Below are 19,542 nucleotides of genomic sequence, written 5' to 3'. Positions count from 1 at the left end.
AGGGTTAGGGTTAGGGGATGGGGACGGTTTAGGGTCCAGGTGAGGGTACGGCAACGCTTTAGGGGGAGCGTGCGTGTGAGGGCGCGGGTTAGTGTTAGCGTACGGGTTAGGATTAGGGGACGGGTGAGGGTCAGGCTTCGGGGAAGGGTTAGAGTTAGGGTTCGGGCTAGGGTTAGGGTTAGGGGACGGGGACGGTTTAGGGTCCAGGTGAGGGTACGGCAACGCTTTAGGGGGAGCGTGCGTGTGAGGGCGCGGGTTAGTGTTAGCGTACGGGTTAGGATTAGGGGACGTGTGAGGGTCAGGCTTCGGGGAAGGGTTAGGGTTAGGGTTCAGGCTAGGGTTAGGGTTAGGGGACGGGGACGGTTTAGGGTCCAGGTGAGGGTTCGGCAACGCTTTAGGGGGAGCGTGCGTGTGAGTGCGCGGGTTAGTGTTAGCGTACGGGTTAGGATTAGGGGACGGGTGAGGCTCAGGCTTCGGGGAAGGGTTAGGGTTAGGGTTCGGGCTAGGGTTAGGGTTAGGGGACGGGGACGGTTTAGGGTCCAGGTGAGGGTACGGCAACGCTTTAGGGGGAGCGTGCGTGTGAGGGCGCGGGTTAGTGTTAGCGTACGGGTTAGGATTATGGGACGGGTGAGGGTCATGCTTCGGGGAAGGGTTACGGTTAGGGTTCAGGCTAGGGTTAGGGTTAGGGGACGGGGACGGTTTAGGGTCCAGGTGAGGGTACGGCAACGCTTTAGGGGGAGCGTGCGTGTGAGGGCGCGGGTTAGTGTTAGCGTACGGGTTAGGATTAGGGGACGGGTGAGGGTCAGGCTTCGGGGAAGGGTTAGGGTTAGGGTTCGGGCTAGGGTTAGGGTTAGGGGACGGGGACGGTTTAGGGTCCAGGTGAGGGTACGGCAACGCTTTAGGGGGAGCGGGCGTGTGAGGGCGCGGGTTAGTGTTAGCGTACGGGTTAGGATTAGGGGACGGGTGAGGGTCAGGCTTCGGGGAAGGGTTAGGGTTAGGGTTCGGGCTAGGGTTAGGGTTAGGGGACGGGGACGGTTTAGGGTCCAGGTGAGGGTACGGCAACGCTTTAGGGGGAGCGTGCGTGTGAGGGCGCGGGTTAGTGTTAGCGTACGGGTTAGGATTAGGGGACGGGTGAGGGTCAGGCTTCGGGGAAGGGTTAGGGTTAGGGTTCGGGCTAGGGTTAGGGTTAGGGGACGGGGACGGTTTAGGGTCCAGGTGAGGGTACGGCAACGCTTTAGGGGGAGCGTGCGTGTGAGGGCGCGGGTTCGTGTTAGCGTACGGGTTAGGATTAGGGGACGGGTGAGGGTCAGGCTTCGGGGAAGGGTTAGGGTTAGGGTTCGGGCTAGGGTTAGGGTTAGGGGACGGGGACGGTTTAGGGTCCAGGTGAGTGTACGGCAACGCTTTAGGGGGAGCGTGCGTGTGAGGGCGCGGGTTAGTGTTAGCGTACGGGTTAGGATTAGGGCACGGGTGAGGGTCAGGCTTCGGGGAAGGGTTAGGGTTAGGGTTCGGGCTAGGGTTAGGGTTAGGGGACGGGGACGGTTTACGGTCCAGGTGAGGGTACGGCAACGCTTTAGGGGGGGCGTGCGTGTGAGGGCGCGGGTTAGTGTTAGCGTACGGGTTAGAATTAGGGGACGGGTGAGGGTCAGGCTTCGGGGAAGGGTTAGGGTTAGGGTTCGGGCTAGGGTTAGTGTTAGGGGATGGGGACGGTTTAGGGTCCAGGTGAGGGTACGGCAACGCTTTAGGGGGAGCGTGCGTGTGAGGTCGCGGGTTAGTGTTAGCGTACGGGTTAGGATTAGGGGACGGGTGAGGGTCAGGCTTCGGGGAAGGGTTAGGGTTAGGGTTCGGGCTAGTGTTAGGGTTAGGGGACGGGGACGGTTTATGGTCCAGGTGAGGGTACGGCAACGCTTTAGGGGAAGCGTGTGTGTGAGGGCGCGGTTAGTGTTAGCGTACGGGTTAGGATTAGGGGACGGGTGAGGGTCAGGCTTCGGGGAAGGGTTACGGTTAGGGTTCGGGCTAGGGTTAGGGTTAGGGGACGGGGACGGTTTAGGGTCCAGGTGAGTGTACGGCAACGCTTTAGGGGGAGCGTGCGTGTGAGGGCGCGGGTTAGTGTTAGCGTACGGGTTAGGATTAGGGGACAGGTGAGGGTCAGGCTTCGGGGAAGGGTTAGGGTTAGGGTTCGGGCTAGGGTTAGGGTTAGGGGACGGGGACGGTTTAGCGTCCAGGTGAGGGTACGGCAACGCTTTAGGGGGAGCGTGCGTGTGAGGGTGCGGGTTAGTGTTAGCGAACGGGTTAGGATTAGGGGACGTGTGAGGGTCAGGCTTCGGGGAAGGGTTAGGGTTAGGGTTCGGGCTAGGGTTAGGGTTAGGGGACGGGGACGGTTTAGGGTCCAGGTGAGGGTACGGCAACGCTTTAGGGGGAGCGTGCGTGTGAGGGCGCGGGTTAGTGTTAGCGTACGGGTTAGGATTAGGGGACTGGTGAGGGTCAGGCTTCGGGGAAGGGTTAGGGTTAGGGTTCGGGCTAGGGTTAAGGTTAGGAGACGGGGACGGTTTAGGGTCCAGGTGAGGGTACGGCAATGCTTTAGGGGGAGCGTGCGTGTGAGGGCGCGGGTTAGTGTTAGAGTACGGGTTAGGATTAGGGGACGGGTGAGGTTCAGGCTTCGGGGAAGGGTTAGGGTTAGGGTTCGGGCTAGGGTTAGGGTTAGGGGACGGGGACGGTTTAGGGTCCAGGTGAGGGTACGGCAACGCTTTAGGGGGAGCGTGCGTGTGAGGTCGCGGGTTAGTGTTAGCGTACGGGTTAGGATTAGGGGACAGATGAGGGTCAGGCTTCGGGGAAGGGTTAGGGTTAGGGTTCGGGCTAGGGTTAGGGTTAGGGGACGGGGACGGTTTAAGGTCCAGGTGAGTGTACGGCAACGCTTTAGGGGGAGCGTGCGTGTGAGGGCACGGGTTAGTGTTAGCGTACGGGTTAGGATTAGGGGAGAGGTGAGGGTCAGGCTTCGGGGAAGGGTTAGGGTTAGGGTTCGGGCTAGGGTTAGGGTTAGGGGATGGGGACGTTTTAGGGTCCAGGGGAGGGTTCGGCAACACTTTAGGGGGAGCGTGCGTGTGAGGGCGCGGGGTAGTGTTAGCGTACGGGTTAGGATTAGGGGACGGGTGAGGGTCAGGCTTTGGGGAAGGGTTAGGGTTAGGGTGCGGGCTAGGGTTACGGTTAGGGGACGGGGACGGTTTAGGGTCCAGGTGAGGGTACGGCAACGCTTTAGGGGGAGCGTGCGTGTGAGGGCGCGGGTTAGTGTTAGCGTACGGGTTAGGATTATGGGACGGGTGAGGGTCATGCTTCGGGGAAGGGTTAGGGTTAGGGTTCGGGCTAGGGTTAGGGTTAGGGGACGGGGACGGTTTAGGGTCCAGGTGAGGGTACGGCAACGCTTTAGGGGGAGCGTGCGTGTGAGGGCGCGGGTTCGTGTTAGCGTACGGGTTAGGATTAGGGGACGGGTGAGGGTCAGGCTTCGGGGAAGGGTTAGGGTTAGGGTTCGGGCTAGGGTTAGGGTTAGGGGACGGGGACGGTTTAGGGTCCAGGTGAGTGTACGGCAACGCTTTAGGGGGAGCGTGCGTGTGAGGGCGCGGGTTAGTGTTAGCGTACGGGTTAGGATTAGGGGACGGGTGAGGGTCAGGCTTCGGGGAAGGGTTAGGGTTAGGGTTCGGGCTAGGGTTAGGGTTAGGGGACGGGGACGGTTTAGGGTCCAGGTGAGGGTACGGCAACGCTTTAGGGGGAGCGTGCGTGTGAGGGCGCGGGTTAGTGTTAGCGTACGGGTTAGGATTAGGGGACAGGTGAGGGTCAGGCTTCGGGGAAGGGTTAGGGTTAGGGTTCGGGCTAGGGTTAGGGTTAGGGGACGGGGACGTTTTAGGGTCCAGGTGAGGGTTCGGCAACACTTTAGGGGGAGCGTGCGTGTGAGGGCGCGGGGTAGTGTTAGCGTACGGGTTAGGATTAGGGGACGGGTGAGGGTAGGCTTCGGGGAAGGGTTAGGGTTAGGGTTCGGGCTAGGGTTAGGGTTAGGGGACGGGGATGGTTTAGGGTCCAGGTGAGGGTACGGCAACGCTTTAGGGGAGGCGTGCGTGTGAGGGCACGGGTTAGTGTTAGCGTACGGGTTTGGATTAGGGGACGGGTGAGGGTCAGGCTTCGGGGAAGGGTTAGGGTTAGGGTTCGGGCTAGGGTTAGGGTTAGGGGACGGGGACGGTTTAGGGTCCAGGTGAGGGTACGGCAATGCTTTAGGGGGAGCGTGCGTGTGAGGGCGCGGGTTAGTGTTAGCGTACGGGTTAGGATTACGGGACTGGTGAGGGTCAGGCTTCGGTGAAGGGTTAGGGTTAGGGTTCGGGCTAGGGTTAAGGTTAGGAGACGGGGACGGTTTAGGGTCCAGGTGAGGGTACGGCAATGCTTTAGGGGGAGCGTGCGTGTGAGGGCGTGGGTTAGTGTTAGTGTACGGGTTAGGATTAGGGGACGGGTGAGGTTCAGGCTTCGGGGAAGGGTTAGGGTTAGGGTTCGGGCTAGGGTTAGGGTTAGGGGACGAGGACGGTTTAGGGTCCAGGTGAGGGTACGGCAACGCTTTAGGGGGAGCGTGCGTGTGAGGTCGCGGGTTAGTGTTAGCGTACGGGTTAGGATTAGGGGACAGATGAGGGTCAGGCTTCGGGGAAGGGTTAGGGTTAGGGTTCGGGCTAGGGTTAGGGTTAGGGGACGGGGACGGTTTAGGGTCCAGGTGAGTGTACGGCAACGCTTTAGGGGGAGCGTGCGTGTGAGGGCGCGGGTTAGTGTTAGCGTACGGGTTAGGATTAGGGGAGAGGTGAGGGTCAGGCTTCGGGGAAGGGTTAGGGTTAGGGTTCGGGCTAGGGTTAGGGTTAGGGGACGGGGACGTTTTAGGGTCCAGGTGAGGGTTCGGCAACGCTTTAGGGGGAGTGTGCGTGTGAGGGCGTGGGGTAGTGTTAGCGTACGGGTTAGGATTAGGGGACGGGTGAGGGTCAGGCTTTGGGGAAGGGTTAGGGTTAGGGTACGGGATAGGGTTAGGGTTAGGGGACGGGGACGGTTTAGGGTCCAGGTGATGGTACGGCAACGCTTTAGGGGGAGCGTGCGTGTGAGGGCGCGGGTTAGTGTTAGCGTACGGGTTAGGATTATGTGACGGGTGAGGGTCATGCTTCGGGGAAGGGTTAGGGTTAGGGTTCGGGCTAGGGTTAGGGTTAGGGGACGGGGACGGTTTAGGGTCCAGGTGAGGGTACGGCAACGCTTTAGGGGGAGCGTGCGTGTGAGGGCGCGGGTTCGTGTTAGCGTACGGGTTAGGATTAGGGGACGGGTGAGGGTCAGGCTTCGGGGAAGGTTTAGGGTTAGGGTTCGGGCTAGGGTTAGGGTTAGGGGACGGGGACGGTTTAGGGTCCAGGTCAGTGTACGGCAACGCTTTAGGGGGAGCGTGCGTGTGAGGGCGCGGGTTAGTGTTAGCGTACGGGTTAGGATTAGGGGACGGGTGAGGGTCAGGCTTCGGGGAAGGGTTAGGGTTAGGGTTCGGGCTAGGGTTAGGGTTAGGGGACGAGGACGGTTTAGGGTCCAGGTGAGGGTACGGCAACGCTTTAGGGGGAGCGTGCGTGTGAGGTCGCGGGTTAGTGTTAGCGTACGGGTTAGGATTAGGGGACAGATGAGGGTCAGGCTTCGGGGAAGGGTTAGGGTTAGGGTTCGGGCTAGGGTTAGGATTAGGGGACGGGGACGGTTTAGGGTCCAGGTGAGTGTACGGCAACGCTTTAGGGGGAGCGTGCGTGTGAGGGCGCGGGTTAGTGTTAGCGTACGGGTTAGGATTAGGGGAGAGGTGAGGGTCAGGCTTCGGGGAAGGGTTAGGGTTAGGGTTCGGGCTAGGGTTAGGGTTAGGGGACGGGGACGTTTTAGGGTCCAGGTGAGGGTTCGGCAACGCTTTAGGGGGAGTGTGCGTGTGAGGGCGTGGGGTAGTGTTAGCGTACGGGTTAGGATTAGGGGACGGGTGAGGGTCAGGCTTTGGGGAAGGGTTAGGGTTAGGGTACGGGATAGGGTTAGGGTTAGGGGACGGGGACGGTTTAGGGTCCAGGTGATGGTACGGCAACGCTTTAGGGGGAGCGTGCGTGTGAGGGCGCGGGTTAGTGTTAGCGTACGGGTTAGGATTATGTGACGGGTGAGGGTCATGCTTCGGGGAAGGGTTAGGGTTAGGGTTCGGGCTAGGGTTAGGGTTAGGGGACGGGGACGGTTTAGGGTCCAGGTGAGGGTACGGCAACGCTTTAGGGGGAGCGTGCGTGTGAGGGCGCGGGTTCGTGTTAGCGTACGGGTTAGGATTAGGGGACGGGTGAGGGTCAGGCTTCGGGGAAGGGTTAGGGTTAGGGTTCGGGCTAGGGTTAGGGTTAGGGGACGGGGACGGTTTAGGGTCCAGGTCAGTGTACGGCAACGCTTTAGGGGGAGCGTGCGTGTGAGGGCGCGGGTTAGTGTTAGCGTACGGGTTAGGATTAGGGGACGGGTGAGGGTCAGGCTTCGGGGAAGGGTTAGGGTTAGGGTTCGGGCTAGGGTTAGGGTTAGGGGACGGGGACGGTTTAGGGTCCAGGTGAGGGTACGGCAACGCTTTAGGGGGAGCGTGCGTGTGAGGGCGTGGGTTAGTGTTAGCGTACGGGTTAGGATTAGGGGACAGGTGAGGGTCAGGCTTCGGGGAAGGGTTAGGGTTAGGGTTCGGGCTAGGGTTAGGGTTAGGGGACGGGGACGTTTTAGGGTCCAGGTGAGGGTTCGGCAACACTTTAGGGGGAGCGTGCGTGTGAGGGCGCGGTTAGTGTTAGCGTACGGGTTAGGATTAGGGGACGGGTGAGGGTCAGGCTTCGGGGAAGGGTTACGGTTAGGGTTCGGGCTAGGGTTAGGGTTAGGGGACGGGGACGGTTTAGGGTCCAGGTGAGTGTACGGCAACGCTTTAGGGGGAGCGTGCGTGTGAGGGCGCGGGTTAGTGTTAGCGTATGGGTTAGGATTAGGGGACAGGTGAGGGTCAGGCTTCGGGGAAGGGTTAGGGTTAGGGTTCGGGCTAGGGTTAGGGTTAGGGGACGGGGACGGTTTAGGGTCCAGGTTAGTGTACGGCAACGCTTTAGGGGGAGCGTGCGTGTGAGGGCGCGGGTTAGTGTTAGCGTACGGGTTAGGATTAGGGGAGAGGTGAGGGTCAGGCTTCGGGGAAGGGTTAGGGTTAGGGTTCGGGCTAGGGTTAGGGTTAGGGGACGGGGACGTTTTAGGGTCCAGGTGAGGGTTCGGCAACGCTTTAGGGGGAGTGTGCGTGTGAGGGCGTGGGGTAGTGTTAGCGTACGGGTTAGGATTAGGGGACGGGTGAGGGTCAGGCTTTGGGGAAGGGTTAGGGTTAGGGTGCGGGCTAGGGTTAGGGTTAGGGGACGGGGACGGTTTAGGGTCCAGGTGATGGTACGGCAACGCTTTAGGGGGAGCGTGCGTGTGAGGGCGCGGGTTCGTGTTAGCGTACGGGTTAGGATTATGGGACGGGTGAGGGTCATGCTTCGGGGAAGGGTTAGGGTTAGGGTTCGGGCTGGGGTTAGGGTTAGGGGACGGGGACGGTTTAGGGTCCAGGTGAGGGTACGGCAACGCTTTAGGGGGAGCGTGCGTGTGAGGGCGCGGGTTCGTGTTAGCGTACGGGTTAGGATTAGGGGACGGGTGAGGGTCAGGCTTCGGGGAAGGGTTAGGGTTAGGGTTCGGGCTAGGGTTAGGGTTAGGGGACGGGGACGGTTTAGGGTCCAGGTGAGTGTACGGCAACGCTTTAGGGGGAGCGTGCGTGTGAGGGCGCGGGTTAGTGTTAGCGTACGGGTTAGGATTAGGGGACGGGTGAGGGTCAGGCTTCGGGGAAGGGTTAGGGTTAGGGTTCGGGCTAGGGTTAGGGTTAGGGGACGGGGACGGTTTAGGGTCCAGGTGAGGGTACGGCAACGCTTTAGGGGGAGCGTGCGTGTGAGGGCGTGAGTTAGTGTTAGCGTACGGGTTAGGATTAGGGGACAGGTGAGGGTCAGGCTTCGGGGAAGGGTTAGGGTTAGGGTTCGGGCTAGGGTTAGGGTTAGGGGACGGGGACGTTTTAGGGTCCAGGTGAGGGTTCGGCAACACTTTAGGGGGAGCGTGCGTGTGAGGGCGCGGTTAGTGTTAGCGTACGGGTTAGGATTAGGGGACGGGTGAGGGTCAGGCTTCGGGGAAGGGTTACGGTTAGGGTTCGGGCTAGGGTTAGGGTTAGGGGACGGGGACGGTTTAGGGTCCAGGTGAGTGTACGGCAACGCTTTAGGGGGAGCGTGCGTGTGAGGGCGCGGGTTAGTGTTAGCGTATGGGTTAGGATTAGGGGACAGGTGAGGGTCAGGCTTCGGGGAAGGGTTAGGGTTAGGGTTCGGGCTAGGGTTACGGTTAGGGGACGGGGACGGTTTAGGGTCCAGGTGAGGGTACAGCAACGCTTGAGGGGGAGCGTGCGTGTGAGGGCGCGGGTTAGTGTTAGCGTACGGGTTAGGATTAGGGGAAGGGTGAGGGTCAGGCTTCGGGGAAGGGTTAGGGTTAGGGTTCGGGCTAGGGTTAGGGTTAGGGGATGGGGACGGTTTAGGGTCCAGGTGAGGGTACGGCAACGCTTTAGGGGGAGCGTGCGTGTGAGGGCGCGGGTTAGTGTTAGCGTACGGGTTAGGATTAGGGGACGGGTGAGGGTCAGGCTTCGGGGAAGGGTTAGGGTTAGGGTTCAGGCTAGGGTTAGGGTTAGGGGATGGGGACGGTTTAGGGTCCAGGTGAGGGTACGGCAACGCTTTAGGGGGAGCGTGCGTGTGAGGGCGCGGCTTAGTGTTAGCGTACGGGTTAGGATTAGGGGACGGGTGAGGGTCAGGCTTCGGGGAAGGGTTAGGGTTAGGGTTCGGGCTAGGGTTAGGGTTAGGGGACGGGAACGGGGACGGTTTAGGGTCCAGGTGAGGGTACGGCAACGCTTTAGGGGGAGCGTGCGTGTGAGGGCGCGGGTTAGTGTTATTGTATGGGTTAGGATTAGGGGACGGGTGAGGGTCAGGCTTCGGGGAAGGGTTAGGGTTAGGGTTCGGGCTAGGGTTAGGGTTAGGGGACGGGGACGGTTTAGGGTCCAGGTGAGGGTACGGCAACGCTTTAGGGGGAGCGTGCGTGTGAGGGCGCGGGTTAGTGTTAGCGTACGGGTTAGGATTAGGGGACGGGAGAGGGTCAGGCTTCGGGGAAGGGTTAGGGTTAGGGTTCGGGCTAGGGTTAGGGTTAGGGGACGGGGACGGTTTAGGGTCCAGGTGAGGTTACGGCAACGCTTTAGGGGGAGCGTGCGTGTGAGGGCGCGGGTTAGTGTTAGCGTACGGGTTAGGATTAGGGGACGGTTGAGGGTCAGGCTTCGGGGAAGGGTTAGGGTTAGGGTTCGGGCTAGGGTTAGGGTTAGGGGACGGGGACGGTTTAGGGTCCAGGTGAGGGTACGGCAACGCTTTAGGGGGAGCGTGCATGTGAGGGCGCGGGTTAGTGTTAGCGTACGGGTTAGGATTAGGGGACGGGTGAGGGTCAGGCTTCGGGGAAGGGTTAGGGTTAGGGTTCGGGCTAGGGTTAGGTTTAGGGGACGGGGACGGTTTAGGGTCCAGGTGAGGGTACGGCAACGCTTTAGGGGGAGCGTGCGTGTGAGGGCGCGGGTTAGTGTTAGCGTACGGGTTAGGATTAGGGGACGGGTGAGGGTCAGGCTTCGGGGAAGGGTTAGGGTTAGGGTTCGGGCTAGGGTTAGGGGACGGGGACGGGGACGGTTTAGGGTCCAGGTGAGGGTACGGCAACGCTTGAGGGGGAGCGTGCATGTGAGGGCGCGGGTTAGTGTTAGCGTACGGGTTAGGATTAGGGGACGGGTGAGGGTCAGGCTTCGGGGAAGGGTTACGGTTAGGGTTCGGGCTAGGGTTAGGGTTAGGGGACGGGGACGGTTTAGGGTCCAGGTGAGGGTACGGCAAGTTTTAGGGGGAGCGTGCGTGTGAGAGCACGGGTTAGTGTTAGCGTACGGGTTAGGATTAGGGGACGGGTGAGGGTCAGGCTTCGGGGAAGGGTTAGGATTAGGGTTCGGGCTAGGGTTAGGGTTAGGGGCCGGGGACGGTTTAGGGTCCAGGTGAGGGTACGGCAACGCTTTAGGGGGAGCGTGTGTGTGAGGGCGCGGGTTAGTGTTAGCCTACGGTTTAGGATTAGGGGACGGGTGAGGGTCAGGTTTCGGGGAAGGGTTAGGGTTAGGGTTCGGGCTAGGGTTAGGGTTAGGGGACGGGGACGGTTTAGGGTCCAGGTGAGGGTACGGCAACGCTTTAGGGGGAGCGTGCGTGTGAGGGCGCGGGTTAGTGTTAGCGTACGGGTTAGGATTAGGGGACGGGTGAGGGTCAGGATTCGGGGAAGGGTTAGGGTTAGGGTTCGGGCTAGGGTTAGGCTTAGGGGACGGGGACGGTTTAGGGTCCAGGTGAGGGTACGGCAACGCTTTAGGGGAAGCGTTCGTGTGAGGGCGCGGGTTAGTGTTAGCGTACGGGTTAGGATTAGGGGACAGGTGAGCGTCAGGCTTCGGGGAAGGGTTAGGGTTAGGGTTCGGGCTAGGGTTAGGGTTAGGGGATGGGGACGGTTTAGGGTCCAGGTGAGGGTACGGCAACGCTTTAGGGGGAGCGTGCGTGTGAGGGCGCGGGTTAGTGTTAGCGTACGTGTTAGCATTAGGGGACGGGTGAGGGTCAGGCTTCGGGGAAGGGTTAGGGTTAGGGTTCGGGCTAGGGTTAGGGGACGGGGACGGGGACGGTTTAGGGTCCAGGTGAGGGTAGGGCAACGCTTTAGGGGGAGCGTGCGTGTGAGGGCGCGGGTTAGTGTTAGCGTACGGGTTAGGATTAGGGTACGGGTGAGGGTCAGGCTTCGGGGAAGGATTAGGGTTAGGGTTCGGGCTAGGGTTAGGGTTAGGGGACGGGGACGGTTTAGGGTCCAGGTGAGGGTACGGCAAGTTTTAGGGGGAGCGTGCGTGTGAGAGCACGGGTTAGTGTTAGCGTACGGGTTAGGATTAGGGGACGGGTGAGGGTCAGGCTTCGGGGAAGGGTTAGGATTAGGGTTCGGGCTAGGGTTAGGGTTAGGGGCCGGGGACGGTTTAGGGTCCAGGTGAGGGTACGGCAACGCTTTAGGGGGAGTGTGCGTGTGAGGGCGCGGGTTAGTGTTAGCCTACGGTTTAGGATTAGGGGACGGGTGAGGGTCAGGTTTCGGGGAAGGGTTAGGGTTAGGGTTCGGGCTAGGGTTAGGGTTAGGGGACGGGGACGGTTTAGGGTCCAGGTGAGGGTACGGCAACGCTTTAGGGGGAGCGTGCGTGTGAGGGCGCAGGTTAGTGTTAGCGTACGGGTTAGGATTAGGGGACGGGTGAGGGTCAGGATTCGGGGAAGGGTTAGGGTTAGGGTTCGGGCTAGGGTTAGGCTTAGGGGACGGGGACGGTTTAGGGTCCAGGTGAGGGTACGGCAACGCTTTAGGGGGAGCGTTCGTGTGAGGGCGCGGGTTAGTGTTAGCGTACGGGTTAGGATTAGGGGACAGGTGAGCGTCAGGCTTCGGGGAAGGGTTAGGGTTAGGGTTCGGGCTAGGGTTAGGGTTAGGGGATGGGGACGGTTTAGGGTCCAGGTGAGGGTACGGCAACGCTTTAGGGGGAGCGTGCGTGTGAGGGCGCTGGTTAGTGTTAGCGTACGTGTTAGCATTAGGGGACGGGTGAGGGTCAGGCTTCGGGGAAGGGTTAGGGTTAGGGTTCGGGCTAGGGTTAGGGTTAGGGGACGGGGACGGTTTAGGGTGCATGTGAGGGTACGGCTATGCTTTAGGGGGAGCGTGCGTGTGAGGGCGCGGGTTAGTGTTAGCGTACGAGTTAGGATTAGGGGACGGGTGAGGGTCAGGCTTCGGGGAAGGGTTAGGGTTAGGGTTCGGGCTAGGGTTAGGGTTAGGGGACGGGGACGGTTTAGGGTCCAGGTGAGGGTACGGCAACGCTTTAGGGGGAGCGTGCGTGTGAGGGCGCGGGTTAGTGTTAGCGTACGGGTTAGGATTAGGGGACGGGTGAGTGTTAGGCTTCGGGGAAGGGTTAGGGTTAGGGTTCGGGCTAGGGTTAGGGTTAGGGGACGGGGACGGTTTAGGGTCCAGGTGAGGGTACCGCAACGCTTTAGGGGGAGCGTGCGTGTGAGGGCGTGGGTTAGTGTTAGCGTACGGGTTAGGATTAGGGGACGGGTGAGGGTCAGGCTTCGGGGAAGGGTTAGGGTTAGGGTTCGGGCTAGGGTTAGGGTTAGGGGACGGGGACGGTTTAGGGTCCAGGTGAGGGTATGGCAACGCTTTAGGGGGAGCGTGCGTGTGAGGGCGTGGGTTAGTGTTAGCGTACAGGTTAGGATTAGGGGACTGGTGAGGGTCAGGCTTCGGGGAAGGGTTAGGGTTAGGGTTCGGGCTAGGGTTAGGGTTAGGGGACGGGGACGGTTTAGGGTCCAGGTGAGGGTACGGCAACGCTTTAGGGGGAGCGTGCGTGTGAGGGCGCGGGTGGGTGTTAGCGTACGGGTTAGGATTAGGGGACGGGTGAGGGTCAGGCTTCGGGGAAGGGTTAGGGTTAGGGTTCGGGCTAGGGTTAGGGTTAGGGGACGGGGACGGTTTAGGGTCCAGGTGAGGGTACGGCAATGCTTTTGGGGGAGCGTGCGTGTGAGGGCGCGGGTTAGTGTTAGCGTACGGGTTAGGATTAGGGGACGGGTGAGGGTCAGGCTTCGGGGAAGGGTTAGGGTTATGGTTCGGGCTAGGGTTAGGGGACGGGGACGGTTTAGGGTCCAGGTGAGGGTAGGGCAACGCTTTAGGGGGAGCGTGCGTGTGAGGGCGCGGGTGGGTGTTAGCGTACGGGTTAGGATTAGGGGACGGGTGAGGGTCAGGCTTCGGGGAAGGGTTAGGGTTAGGGTTCGGGCTAGGGTTAGGGTTAGGGGACGGGGACGGTTTAGGGTCCAGGTGAGGGTACGGCAACTTTTAGGGGGAGCATGCGTGTGAGAGCACGGGTTAGTGTTAGCGTACGGGTTAGGATTAGGGGACGGGTGAGGGTCAGGCTTCGGGGAAGGGTTAGGATTAGGGTTCGGGCTAGGGTTAGGGTTAGGGGACGGGGACGGATTCGGGTCCAGGTGAGGGTACGGCAACGCTTTAGGGGGAGCGTGCGTGTGAGGGCGCGGGTTAGTGTTAGCCTACGGGTTAGGATTAGGGGACGGGTGAGGGTCAGGTTTCGGGGAAGGGTTAGGGTTAGGCTTCGGGCTAGGGTTAGGGTTAGGGGACGGGGACGGTTTAGGGTCCAGGTGAGGGTACGGCAACGCTTTAGGGGGAGCATGCGTGTGAGGGCGCGGGTTAGTGTTAGCGTACGGGTTAGGATTAGGGGATGGGTGAGGGTCAGGCTCCGGGGAAGGGTTAGGGTTAGGGTTCGGGCTAGGGTTAGGGTTAGGGGACGGGGACGATTTAGGGTCCAGGTGAGGGTTCGGCAACGCTTTAGGGGAGCGTGCGTGTGAGGGCGCGGGTTAGTGTTAGCGTACGGGTTAGGATTAGGGGACGGGTGAGGGTCAGGCTTCGGGGAAGGGTTAGGGTTAGGGTTCGGGCTAGGGTTAGGGTTAGGGGACGGGGACGGTTTAGGGTCCAGGTGAGGGTACGGCAACGCTTTAGGGGGAGCGTGCGTGTGAGGGCGCGGGTTAGTGTTAGCGTACGGGTTAGGATTAGGGGACGGGTGAGGGTCAGGCTTCGGGGAAGGGTTAGGGTTAGAAGTTCGGGCTAGGGTTAGGGTTAGGGGACGGGACGGTTTAGGGTCCAGGTGAGAGTACGGCAACGCTTTAGGGGGAGCGTGCGTGTGAGGGCGCGGGTTAGTGTTAGCGTACGGGTTAGGATTAGGGGACGGGTGAGGGTCAGGCTTCGGGGAAGGGTTAGGGTTAGGGTTTGGGCTAGGGTTAGGGTTAGGGGACGGGGACGGTTTAGGGTCCAGGTGAGGGTACGGCAACGCTTTAGGGGGAGCGTGCGTGTGAGGGCGCGGGTTAGTGTTAGCGTACGGGTTAGGATTAGGGGACGGGTGAGGGTCAGGCTTCGGGGAAGGGTTAGGGTTAGGGTTCGGGCTAGGGTTAGGGTTAGGTGACGGGGACGGTTTAGGGTCCAGGTGAGGGTACGGCAACGCTTTAGGGGGAGCGTGCGTGTGAGCGCGCGGGTTAGTGTTAGTGTACGGGTTAGGATTAGGGGACGGGTGAGGGTCAGGCTTCGGGGAAGGGTTAGGGTTAGGGTTCGGGCTAGGGTTAGGGGACGGGGACGGTTTAGGGTCCAGGTGAGGGTACGGCAACGCTTTAGGGGGAGCGTGCGTGTGAGGGCGCGGGTGGGTGTTAGCGTACGGGTTAGGATTAGGGGACGGGTGAGGGTCAGGCTTCGGGGAAGGGTTAGGGTTAGGGTTCGGGCTAGGGTTAGGGTTAGGGGACGGGGACGGTTTAGGGTCCAGGTGAGGGTACGGCAACGCTTTAGGGGGAGCGTGCGTGTGAGGGCGCGGGTTAGTGTTAGCGTACGGGTTAGGATTAGGGCACGGGTGAGGGTCAGGCTTCGGGGAAGGGTTAGGGTTAGGGTTCGAGCTAGGGTTAGGGTTAAGGGACGGGGACGGTTTAGGGTCCAGGTGAGGGTATGGCAACGCTTTAGGGGGAGCGTACGTGTGAGGGCGCGGGTAAGTGTTAGCGTACGGGTTAGGATTAGGGGAAGGGTGAGGGTCAGGCTTCGGGGAAGGGTTAGGATTAGGGTTCGGGCTAGGGTTAGGGTTAGGGACGGGGACGGTTTAGGGTCCAGGTGAGGGTAGGGCAACGCTTTAGGGGAGCGTGCGTGTGAGGGCGCAGGTTAGTGTTAGCGTACGGGTTAGGATTAGGGGACGGGTGAGGGTCAGGCTTCGGGGAAGGGTTAGGGTTAGGGTTCTGGCTAGGGTTAGGGTTAGGGGACGGGGACCGTTTAGGGTCCAGGTGAGGGTACAGCAACGCTTTAGGGGGAGCGTGAGTGTGAGGGCGCAGGTTAGTGTTAGCGTACGGGTTAGGATTAGGGGACGGGTGAGGGTCAGGCTTCGGGGAAGGGTTAGGGTTAGGGTTCGGGCTAGGGTTAGGGTTAGGGGACGGGGACGGTTTAGGGTCCAGGTGAGGGTACGGCAACGCTTTAGGGGGAGCGTGCATGTGAGGGCGCGGGTTAGTGTTAGCGTACGTGTTAGGATTAGGGTACGGGTGAGGGTCAGGCTTCGGGGAAGGGTTAGGGTTAGGGTTCGGGCTAGTGTTAGGGTTAGGGGACGGGGACGGTTAGGGTCCAGGTGAGGGTACGGCAACGCTTTAGGGGGAGCGTGCGTGTGAGGGCGCGGGTTAGTGTTAGCGTACGGGTTAGGATTAGGGGATGGGTGAGGGTCAGGCTTCGGGGAAGGGTTAGGGTTAGGGTTCGGGCTAGGGTTAGGGTTAGGGGACGGGGACGGTTTAGGGTCCAGGTGAGGGTACGGCAACCCTTTAGGGGGAGCATGCGTGTGAGGGCGCGGGTTAGTGTTAGCGTACGGGTTAGGATTAGGGCACGGGTGAGGGTCAGGCTTCGGGGAAGGGTTAGGGTTAGGGTTCGGGCTAGGGTTAGGGTTAGGGGACGGGGACGGTTTAGGGTCCAGGTGAGGGTACGGCAATGCTTTAGGGGGAGTGTGCGTGTGAGGGCGCGGGATAGTGTTAGCGTACGGGTTAGGATTAGGGGACGGGTGAGGGTCAGGCTTCGGGGAAGGGTTAGGGTTAGGGTTCGGGCTAGGGTTAGGGTTAGGGGACGGGGACGGTTTAGGGTCCAGGTGAGGGTATGGCCACGCTTTAGGGGGAGCGTGCGTGTGAGGGCGTGGCTTAGTTTTAGCGTACGGGTTAGGATTAGGGGACGGGTGAGGGTCAGGCTTCGGGGAAGGGTTAGGGTTAGGGTTCGGGCTAGGGTTAGGGTTAGGGGACGGGGACGGTTTAGGGTCCAGGTGAGGGTACGGCAACGCTTTAGGGGGAGCATGCGTGTGAGGGCGCGGGTTAGTGTTAGCATACGGGTTAGGATTAGGGGACGGGTGAGGGTCAGGCTTCGGGGAAGGGTTAGGGTTAGGGTTCGGGCTAGGGTTAGGGTTAGGGGACGGGGACGGTTTAGGGTCCAGGTGAGGGTACGGCAACGCTTTAGGGGGAGCGTGCGTGTGAGGGCGCGGGTTAGTGTTAGCGTACGGGTTAGGATTAGGGGACGGGTGAGGGTCAAGCTTCGGGGAAGGGTTAGGGTTAGGGTTCGGGCTAGGGTTAGGGTTAGGGGACGGGGACGGTTTAGGGTCCAGGTGAGGGTACGGCAACGCTTTAGGGGGAGCGTGCGTGTGAGGGCGCGGGTTAGTGTTAGCGTACGGGTTAGGATTAGGGGACGGGTGAGGGTCAGGCTTCGGGGAAGGGTTAGGGTTAGGGTTCGGGCTAGGGTTAGGGTTAGGGGAAGGGGACGGTTTAGGGTCCAGGTGAGGGTACGGCAACGCTTTAGGGGGAGCGTGCGTGTGAGGGCGCAGGTTAGTGTTAGCGTACGGGTTAGGATTAGGGGACGGGTGAGGGTCAGGCTTCGGGGAAGGGTTAGGGTTAGGTTTCGGGCTAGGGTTAGGGTTAGGGGACGGGGACGGTTTAGGGTCCTGGTGAGGGTACGGCAACGCTTTAGGGGGAGCGTGCGTGTGAGGGCGCAGGGTAGTGTTAGCGTACGGGTTAGGATTAGGGGACGGGTGAGGGTCAGGCTTCGGGGAAGGGTTAGGGTTAGGTTTCGGGCTAGGGTTAGGGTTAGGGGACGGGGACGGTTAAGGGTCCAGGTGAGGGTACGGCAACGCTTTAGGGGGAGCGTGCGTGTGAGGGCGTGGCTTAGTGTTAGCGTACGGGTTAGGATTAGGGGACGGGTGAGGGTCAGGCTTCGGGGAAGGGTTAGGGTTAGGGTTCGGGCTAGGGTTAGGGTTAGGGGACGGGGACGGTTTAGGGTCCAGGTGAGGGTACGGCAACGCTTTAGGGGGAGCGTGCGTGTGAGGGCGCGGGTTAGTGTTAGCGTACGGGTTAGGATTAGGGGACGGGTGAGGGTCAGGCTTCGGGGAAGGGTTAGGGTTAGGGTTCGGGCTAGGGTTAGGGTTAGGGGACGGGGACGGTTTAGGGTCCAGGTGAGGGTACGGCAACGCTTTAGGGGGAGCGTGCGTGTGAGGGCGCGGGTTAGTGTTAGCGTACGGGTTAGGATTAGGGGACGGGTGAGGGTCAGGCTTCGGGGAAGGGTTAGGGTTAGGGTTCGGGCTAGGGTTAGGGTTAGGGGACGGGGACGGTTTAGGGTCCAGGTGAGGGTACGGCAACGCTTGAGGGGGAGCGTGCGTGTGAGGGCGCGGGTTAGTGTTAGCGTACGGGTTAGGATTAGGGGACGGGTGAGGGTCAGGCTTCGGGGAAGGGTTACGGTTAGGGTTCGGGCTAGGGTTAGGGTTAGGGGACGGGGACGGTTTAGGGTCCAGGTGAGGGTACGGCAAGTTTTAGGGGGAGCGTGCGTGTGAGAGCACGGGTTAGTGTTAGCGTACGGGTTAGGATTAGGGGACGGGTGAGGGTCAGGCTTCGGGGAAGGGTTAGGATTAGGGTTCGGGCTAGGGTTAGGGTTAGGGGCCGGGGACGGTTTAGGGTCCAGGTGAGGGTACGGCAACGCTTTAGGGGGAGCGTGTGTGTGAGGGCGCGGGTTAGTGTTAGCCTACGGTTTAGGATTAGGGGACGGGTGAGGGTCAGGTTTCGGGGAAGGGTTAGGGTTAGGGTTCGGGCTAGGGTTAGGGTTAGGGGACGGGGACGGTTTAGGGTCCAGGTGAGGGTACGGCAACGCTTTAGGGGGAGCGTGCGTGTGAGGGCGCGGGTTAGTGTTAGCGTACGGGTTAGGATTAGGGGACGGGTGAGGGTCAGGATTCGGGGAAGGGTTAGGGTTAGGGTTCGGGCTAGGGTTAGGCTTAGGGGACGGGGACGGTTTAGGGTCCAGGTGAGGGTACGGCAACGCTTTAGGGGGAGCGTGCGTGTGAGGGCGCGGGTTAGTGTTAGCGTACGTGTTAGCATTAGGGGACGGGTGAGGGTCAGGCTTCGGGGAAGGGTTAGGGTTAGGGTTCCGGCTAGGGTTAGTGGACGGGGACGGGGACGGTTTAGGGTCCAGGTGAGGGTACGGCAACGCTTTAGGGGTAGCGTGCGTGTGAGGGCGCGGGTTAGTGTTAGCGTACGTGTTAGCATTAGGGGACGGGTGAGGGTCAGGCTTCGGGGAAGGGTTAGGGTTAGGGTTCCGGCTAGGGTTAGGGGACGGGGACGGGGACGGTTTAGGGTCCAGGTGAGGGTAGGGCAACGCTTTAGGGGGAGCGTGCGTGTGAGGGCGCGGGTTAGTGTTAGCGTACGGGTTAGGATTAGGGTACGGGTGAGGGTCAGGCTTCCGGGAAGGATTAGGGTTAGGGTTCGGGCTAGGGTTAGGGTTAGGGGACGGGGACGGTTTAGGGTCCAGGTGAGGGTACGGCAAGTTTTAGGGGGAGCGTGCGTGTGAGAGCACGGGTTAGTGTTAGCGTACGGGTTAGGATTAGGGGACGGGTGAGGGTCAGGCTTCGGGGAAGGGTTAGGGTTAGGGTTCGGGCTAGGGTTAGGGTTAGGGGACGGGGACGGTTTAGGGTCCAGGTGAGGGTACGGCAATGCTTTTGGGGGAGCGTGCGTGTGAGGGCGCGGGTTAGTGTTAGCGTACGGGTTAGGATTAGGGGACGGGTGAGGGTCAGGCTTCGGGGAAGGGTTAGGGTTATGGTTCGGGCTAGGGTTAGGGGACGGGGACGGTTTAGGGTCCAGGTGAGGGTAGGGCAACGCTTTAGGGGGAGCGTGCGTGTGAGGGCGCGGGTGGGTGTTAGCGTACGGGTTAGGATTAGGGGACGGGTGAGGGTCAGGCTTCGGGGAAGGGTTAGGGTTAGGGTTCGGGCTAGGGTTAGGGTTAGGGGACGGGGACGGTTTAGGGTCCAGGTGAGGGTACGGCAACTTTTAGGGGGAGCATGCGTGTGAGAGCACGGGTTAGTGTTAGCGTACGGGTTAGGATTAGGGGACGGGTGAGGGTCAGGCTTCGGGGAAGGGTTAGGATTAGGGTTCGGGCTAGGGTTAGGGTTAGGGGACGGGGACGGATTCGGGTCCAGGTGAGGGTACGGCAACGCTTTAGGGGGAGCGTGCGTGTGAGGGCGCGGGTTAGTGTTAGCCTACGGGTTAGGATTAGGGGACGGGTGAGGGTCAGGCTTCGGGGAAGGGTTAGGGTTAGGGTTCGGGCTAGTGTTAGGGTTAGGGGACGGGGACGGTTTATGGTCCAGGTGAGGGTACGGCAACGCTTTAGGGGAAGCGTGTGTGTGAGGGCGCGGTTAGTGTTAGCGTACGGGTTAGGATTAGGGGACGGGTGAGGGTCAGGCTTCGGGGAAGGGTTACGGTTAGGGTTCGGGCTAGGGTTAGGGTTAGGGGACGGGGACGGTTTAGGGTCCAGGTGAGTGTACGGCAACGCTTTAGGGGGAGCGTGCGTGTGAGG

The sequence above is a fragment of the Stenella coeruleoalba genome, assembly GCF_951394435.1.
Source record: "Stenella coeruleoalba genome assembly, chromosome: 15".
Classification (NCBI taxonomy): Eukaryota; Metazoa; Chordata; class Mammalia; order Artiodactyla; family Delphinidae; genus Stenella; species Stenella coeruleoalba.
Note: the sequence above shows the minus strand (reverse complement) of the source record.